At 47.1% G+C, this 6,370-nt stretch overlaps 1 long non-coding RNA gene across 1 annotated transcript; it reads right to left on the bottom strand.

The window, feature by feature from the left end:
- Window positions 1–325: 325 nt before the first annotated feature.
- LOC124985503 (uncharacterized) lies at window positions 326–5,325 on the bottom strand. Its single transcript, XR_007108870.1, has 4 exons — window positions 5,129–5,325; window positions 4,053–4,094; window positions 2,239–2,386; window positions 326–736 (listed from the first exon to the last, which is right to left on the bottom strand). It is a non-coding gene; the product is annotated as an uncharacterized LOC124985503 (long non-coding RNA).
- Between the last annotated feature and the right edge of the window lie 1,045 nt (window positions 5,326–6,370).

The following is a 6,370-nucleotide window of genomic DNA, read 5'->3' as shown; positions in this document are numbered from 1 at the left end:
AAAAAAAAAAAGCACAAAGAAGAGTTCAATTAGCCAACAATGATAAGCCAAAAACCAATGACACTGGCTTAGTATTTACAAAGCACTTTCATGTATATTACATTGTTTAATTTCATAATAACTCTATAGTTCTTAAGTCTATGCACTGTCCCCACTGTATAACTTCCAAGAAAATCGCTGAGGTCAATGATTTGCTGACTGATATGTAGCTGGTAAGTGGCAGGGTTGGAATTCCAAGAGCTCATGCTGCTCCCGATATACCAGTTGTTACAGTGCTCTGGGCCCAGGAGGAGTCCAGCGAATAGAACATTAATTGAACTATTTATCCTTCTCTGTTTATTGAACACATATAGCTTAAAATTAAATGCTCCCAGTCTCCTGAAAACACAAATCAGACCCAACCTGGGCTCAGCCATGAACTCTTGGACTTTTTTGGCCCAGGAGTTGGGGTGAAGAATCTCCCCACTGCCAGGAAGTAAAAGGACCCACAACAGTTCCCAAGGAGCATTCTCCACATCAAACTCCACCTCCAGGAGGGCAGCCAGCACTGAGGGTCTTCCTTCTTCTGCCACCATTGGATGATGTGTCCTGGCAGCCAGCCTTCAAGGATCAGAATATTTCCTGAATAAAGATCATCCACCCCTTGCTAGAATGACAATAAGGAAGTCGGGATGGGTTCCTGCAATGGCAATCAGCACATGCACAGTCATCCAGGTGAGCTGGGTGAGATCAGGGACTGAGAGAAAGCATAAAGAGTATAAAATGTCAATAAAAGAGCAAGTTGCAATCCTCACCTTCCAGGAGGGCAAGATCCAAAGGGGCCCTGGAAAATGCCCTTCTGGGCGATCCCTGGTCAGGAAATCGATCGAAAGTTTAAAAAGCTATTTGTATGAAATTAGAGCAGCATTATGCAAAGTGATTAAAAGCTGAAAATTGCCCAGATGCCCAACAAAAGAGGGTTGGTTAAGCACGCTTTGCTTTATCAAATTGATAGAATATTATTTTGCCATTAAAGATAACGATGAAGTCTCAGTAGATCATGGGAGCATGCATATGAAAACAATTTCAGGCAAATGAAGAATGCAAAAACACTTTCCACGCCTCAATTACCCCTGTGTAAAAATCTCATATGCATGTGATAATAAGTATACAAAGATGTCATAAAATAAAAAAGAGCAGTCTTTTAAGGTAATGGGCACTATTGTAATTTTTCAGTCACGTTTGCAGTGAAAAATCTGAAAGGTGATGTGAGAGATATATGTTTTCAGAACCCTGTGTGAAATATCAACACTGCAAATCAGATGAAAACATGTGCACAGTAATGAGGGAATTGGTAAAATTTGTGGTTATTCAAACACTGGACTTTGAGTGGCTTAATTGTGGATCAGTACTATGTTGGCACTCCTGGGGACACTTCTGGGGGACTGTATCCAAAAATGTGCAGCAGCACCCATGACAGACTTCAAGGTCTATCATGGTCACCCAAATCAAATCACATCGTTAATTCCATGACAGTTCCTCAGTCTGTTCAAATCTTTTTGTTTTACTTTTAAAATATATATTGCACACCATGCCCTGGGTGTGTGTGTATATATATACACATATGTATATATGTGTGTGTATATATATATATGTATATATATATGTGTATATATATATGTATGTATATGTGTGTGTGTGTGTGTATATATATATATATGAAAAAGAATGAAGATGAAGGTAGCTGGTACCCAGTTTGCTTTACAGACAAGTTTTTTTGTTTTGTTTTGTTTTTTTTATCAGGGACCTTGATGAAGTATGTTTCTGGGGGTCAAAGGGAGGTCTGTGTCTCTATCCCCTTCAAATACCTTCTCTACCCAGTGCCTTAAACTGCATAGCAGGAAACTCAACCCATCTGTCCTTAAACTTTGATTTAATTGGAAATATACTTTGATAAATATGCAGACTCCAGGGCCCCACCACCTGATTCTGCCTCAGGAGACCTCCGATGCATCAGAGAGTCTGTCTGAGAGTGTCAACGCCTATAGTCCTGGGACTACACTTTGAGAAACACGAAGCTAAAGCACTTTGATTTATTTGAAAGGGCTAATTCTAACCCAGTCCCTATCACCTGTCCATCCTTTAAAGCTGTGTGTTTTAATAGGGAAATGGAAATGGGGAGGAAGAGGACCAGGACCCAGGACACTGAGGCAGAGTGGACAGATCCCCTCCCCCAGGGGGAGGACAAGGACTTTGCACCTGACTTTATGATGCCGTCTCTGCTAGGATAGGGCCTTGGCCTGGTGGCACGTGACACCTTGATCAGAGTGGACTGAGACGACAGGCAGAGGAGGGCATGGGGCCGTAGGTGTCTCCCTGATCCTCCAAGTCTCTCGGGTGCTCACGGCTACAGAAGGAAAGACAGACTTAAATCAATTATAGTAACAACATAATGAAAAATGCCCTGAGAGAGCCATGCAGGCCGAGTAGGAGCCTGGGCAGGGAAGGGAGTGACTGATAACTGTGGGGGAGGGCAGGGTGGGGCTCCTGGAATGATCATTTGATGACCTACCAGGCACGGTTCAGACAGTGACTTCATCCTCACAGCCCTGCGAAAGGAGGTATTATTGTATATGGAAGAAAGCGTATCTCCCGAAGGATCGGTTGTCATGCCGATTGTGCAGTGGTGACCTGGATGTGGATCTGTCTGACTCTGAAACTGGAGGTGATCCCCCCACCGGGTGAGGAAAGGTAGTATTCACCCAGCTGCCATCCGGGGTGAGTCACTTCCCTTCAGGTTCCTCATCTGTGGCAGCAGGGCTGGGCTCCCCGATGACGCCGAGCTCCTCCCCAGCTCAGACGGGGAGTCCCTGGGTCTGGAAGAAGAGGACTGTCCTGCTCTTCAAGAGGGACAGTAGTCTTCCAAGGAGGAGCCATCGCTAGAGCAGACCCACCCTTTGTGCAAGCTGCAGCAAACCCCACACGGAAACAGGCCAAGAGGTTTTCCTGGTTTCTTGTTTTGACTCCTGCTCTCCCTTCTCTGTTAGAAAGTTTAAAGTTCCTCAGTGTAGTGGTGGGGCAGAGGAAGCATTCTTTGTTAGCAGATTTTTTAAAAAATTGTTTTTGGCCATTGATGGTCCCAGCGGCCCCCAGTAGCTACACAAAATGAACTGGGAAGGCAGTGGAGAGGCAGGGAGCCTGAGAGGACCGCTGCAGGTCTGATTTCCCACAGCCCAAATGCAAACAGAAGGAAAATCAGCTCTGGGCTTTTTCCAATTCCTGCCTCACCACTGTTGGGAAAAGAAAGGATCCCCCAACTTAATCCCCAGGTCACCAGAAAACCTCTTATATTGCAAAGTCATACCCAGTCCTGTCCCCAGGATAGCCCTGTTGGCCTCCAGAGTGTCCTACCACAAGTTGAGAGAAAAGGACATGGAGACTGACCATCTCCTAGGGGCAACAGTCATGAACAGAGCCCAGGGTTACAAAGGGGACAAGGGCAGCTTCAGGAACTGCCCCAAGGTCATTACTTCAATTGCATAACAGAAGTAGCTGCTCAGGGTTGGTGGCAGAGCCCAACCCTGGGCACAGAATCATTGACCTGTCTCTTGGCCCCTCGAGTGCCCCCGGCTAGCCTGTAGGCTTGAGGGAATCTCCTAGGACATTGCCACGCTTAGGATGTTAGACCAAACGTCCCACAGCAGTGGAACAGGGGGACAGCCTATGGCCAGCAGAGACCCGGGGAGCCAAGCACAAGATCTCCCATTCCTGCTGTTCCCCACGCAGCTGGCTCTCGGAAACCTTAGCATCTGCTGTTAATTACAGTAGCAAAGCCTTGCTAGGTACTTTCATATGGACTATCTTATTTATTTCTTAAAATAGTCTTGCAAGGTAGATATTAGCTATTCTTTCTTTTTCACAGATGAACAAAGAAGGCTTAGAGAGGTTGCATGGTAGAGGCCAGATTAACACCAAGGCATCTGGGCCCAGAGCCTGGGCTCCCAAAAACTGCACAGGGCAGATCCTGGGTAATTTTCAGAGCCATAAAAATCCCTCAGGCTCCTCCATCTTACCTAGGCCAGTCAACAGGAGGTGTTCAGGGGCTCCTCTTCCTCCTGGGAAAAGAGGGAGCAGTTACTCCTGAAGTCATGGTGCCCATGTTGAATGTCAGGAGGAAGAGGGGGCAGGGGAGGGGTGGGCGAGGAGGGCACGCTTGGAGGACACATGGCCCCTTTGGCTGCTGATCCAGGCCGAGCACAGGCCTGGGGCCCTTTCCCTCGGCATCTTACTCTGCCTTCCAACACACTCCCAGAGCTGTTTTGGGCTAGTGGGCTGTTGATTGTCATGTCACCTGTTCCTTCTTTGGGGTTGGAGACACTGTTACAGGGGCCTTCTAGAAATGAAGATGTGAAGTGTCTGGAATTGGTCACACCGCAGAAGGTCTGAGGGGGGCTCCCTACGTCTCTTCTTCATATTGTACCCGAGAAGTTTCACAAGCCTGAAGATCCTCATAGTCAAGGAGAATAAAACATCATGTGGTGTTGGGAGAAACAATTGGGGTGTCACTTCAGGTGCCTGCAGGGCTATCGCAGAAAAGAAAGAAAGGAAAAGAAAATGTGGGGATGGAGATTAGGAAGTAGGATTTTGAAGCAGAAAGAGTGCCAGCAGGTATATATTCTAGACAGGCAGATGTCAACTTCACTTAAGAAAAAACGAAGGCAACTTTCTGACTGTTGTTGCTCTTTGTCTAGCAGCATTTGCTGAGGACAATGTCAAGCGTGATGCTCAGCACTTTCATGAGTAAACCTCCTGACCACCTGGAAAGAGGATGCCTGTAATAAATTACTGTTCCTACATCACATAGGAGAAATTATGTTCAGTGAAGTTAAGTAACTGGGTGAATGTGGCTGAGCTGGGAGAGCTAAGGCCCTGTCCACATCTGGCTCCAAAGTCCATACTTTTAACCATTAACCACATCTTCACTGAAAAAAAAAAAATTCCCTATACTCCTGTAATACATCCCCAGCCCTTTTTATTTTTATTTTGAGACAGCTTCTCGCTAAGTTGCTCAGGCTGACCTTGAACTTGGGATCCTCCTGCCTAGGGTTCCAGAGTAGCTGGGATCCCAGGTGTGTGACACTGTACCCACCCTGCAAGGAAGCGCCCTTTACTGTAACTCATGAGAGGCAATGTTGAGTTCCCCATCCGCAGCGGCATTCAAGAGAGGCTGTAACTTGCCAGGTCCAAGGAATCATCCAAGATTCTCCTCCACATCCAGCTCCTCAGGCCTCGCCCCAGAACAGCAGCCGAGTCTCCAGGGCCGGTCCTGGCGTCTGTGTTTAGCAGCACTCAGCCTGGCTCTACAGAGCCCTGCACTAAGAGAAAGTTGTGCCCAGTGCCCCATTAGGGCTCCCAACTCCTGGGTGGCCTGAGATGTGGAGATTCTATTTTTAGGCAGGTCCTTTCCGAGCCACTGTGTCAGACTTTCTGGCACCTCATGATGGCTCCAGGCACCTGAGCTGTCTTCAGAGCCGCCCTGATGCCCCAGAGATACCTGGGGCAGGGCTGGGAGGAGCCTTAGGAGCCAGAGAGAAGCAGAGGCGGCCATCTTTGCTGAGGGGAAGGGGAGGGAGTGTTTTCATTTCTTGCTTCAAGAGGTTTCAGCTATTCTTTCACCCTGAGACCCGCAGTTAGGGTCCTGTCCTACTTGGAACCCTTTCTTGCAGAGAAGTGATCCCTTAGTTGTGAGTATGGGTGAAGAGAGTGAGGATTCTGTGGGCCATTTCCCTGACTGCTGTAGTGGATGGAAGATTTTTTGGGGGGAAGCAGGTGGAGAAGACGTTACAGTCCTGTCTCCTAGAAATCTCTGCAACACCCAAACGCTAGTGATGGCTGCTGGACCTTCTTTGTGTCAGACACAGTGCAGAGCACCCTACACTCAAGTCCCCCTGTTAATCCTCATGAAAGTTCCATGAAATAAGTCCTAGGATTGCTCTTATTTTACAAATGAGTTACTAAGCTTAGGAAGGTGAAGTCGCTTGACCCCAGCCCCACATTAACTGGCAGAGCCTCATCTCACTGATGGTAATGCTGACTTCACTGGACTCTACTGTCTCTTGGGCCCCAAGAGAACATCAGTGTTTCTTAAACTCCTTTTGGATCATTGGCTTTTGAAGATGTTCCAAAAGCTATTGTTGGTTCTGTAATATTTACCAGGACCAAGTACACATGAAATTCTAGGTGCTTTATGTGTACTGATTCACTTAATCCTAGCGACAGCCCTATAGGGTAAGTATTAACATTATACTTATTTTATGGATGAAAAAGCAGGGAGGCGAGCGACTTGTTTCAGTGTTGCCGACTGCTACAACCAGGCCTCCCGTCTGGCGAG

Source organism: Sciurus carolinensis, chromosome 5 (genome assembly GCF_902686445.1).
Source record: "Sciurus carolinensis chromosome 5, mSciCar1.2, whole genome shotgun sequence".
Classification (NCBI taxonomy): domain Eukaryota; kingdom Metazoa; phylum Chordata; class Mammalia; order Rodentia; family Sciuridae; genus Sciurus; species Sciurus carolinensis.
Note: the sequence above shows the minus strand (reverse complement) of the source record. Positions and strands in the feature narration are given on the sequence as shown.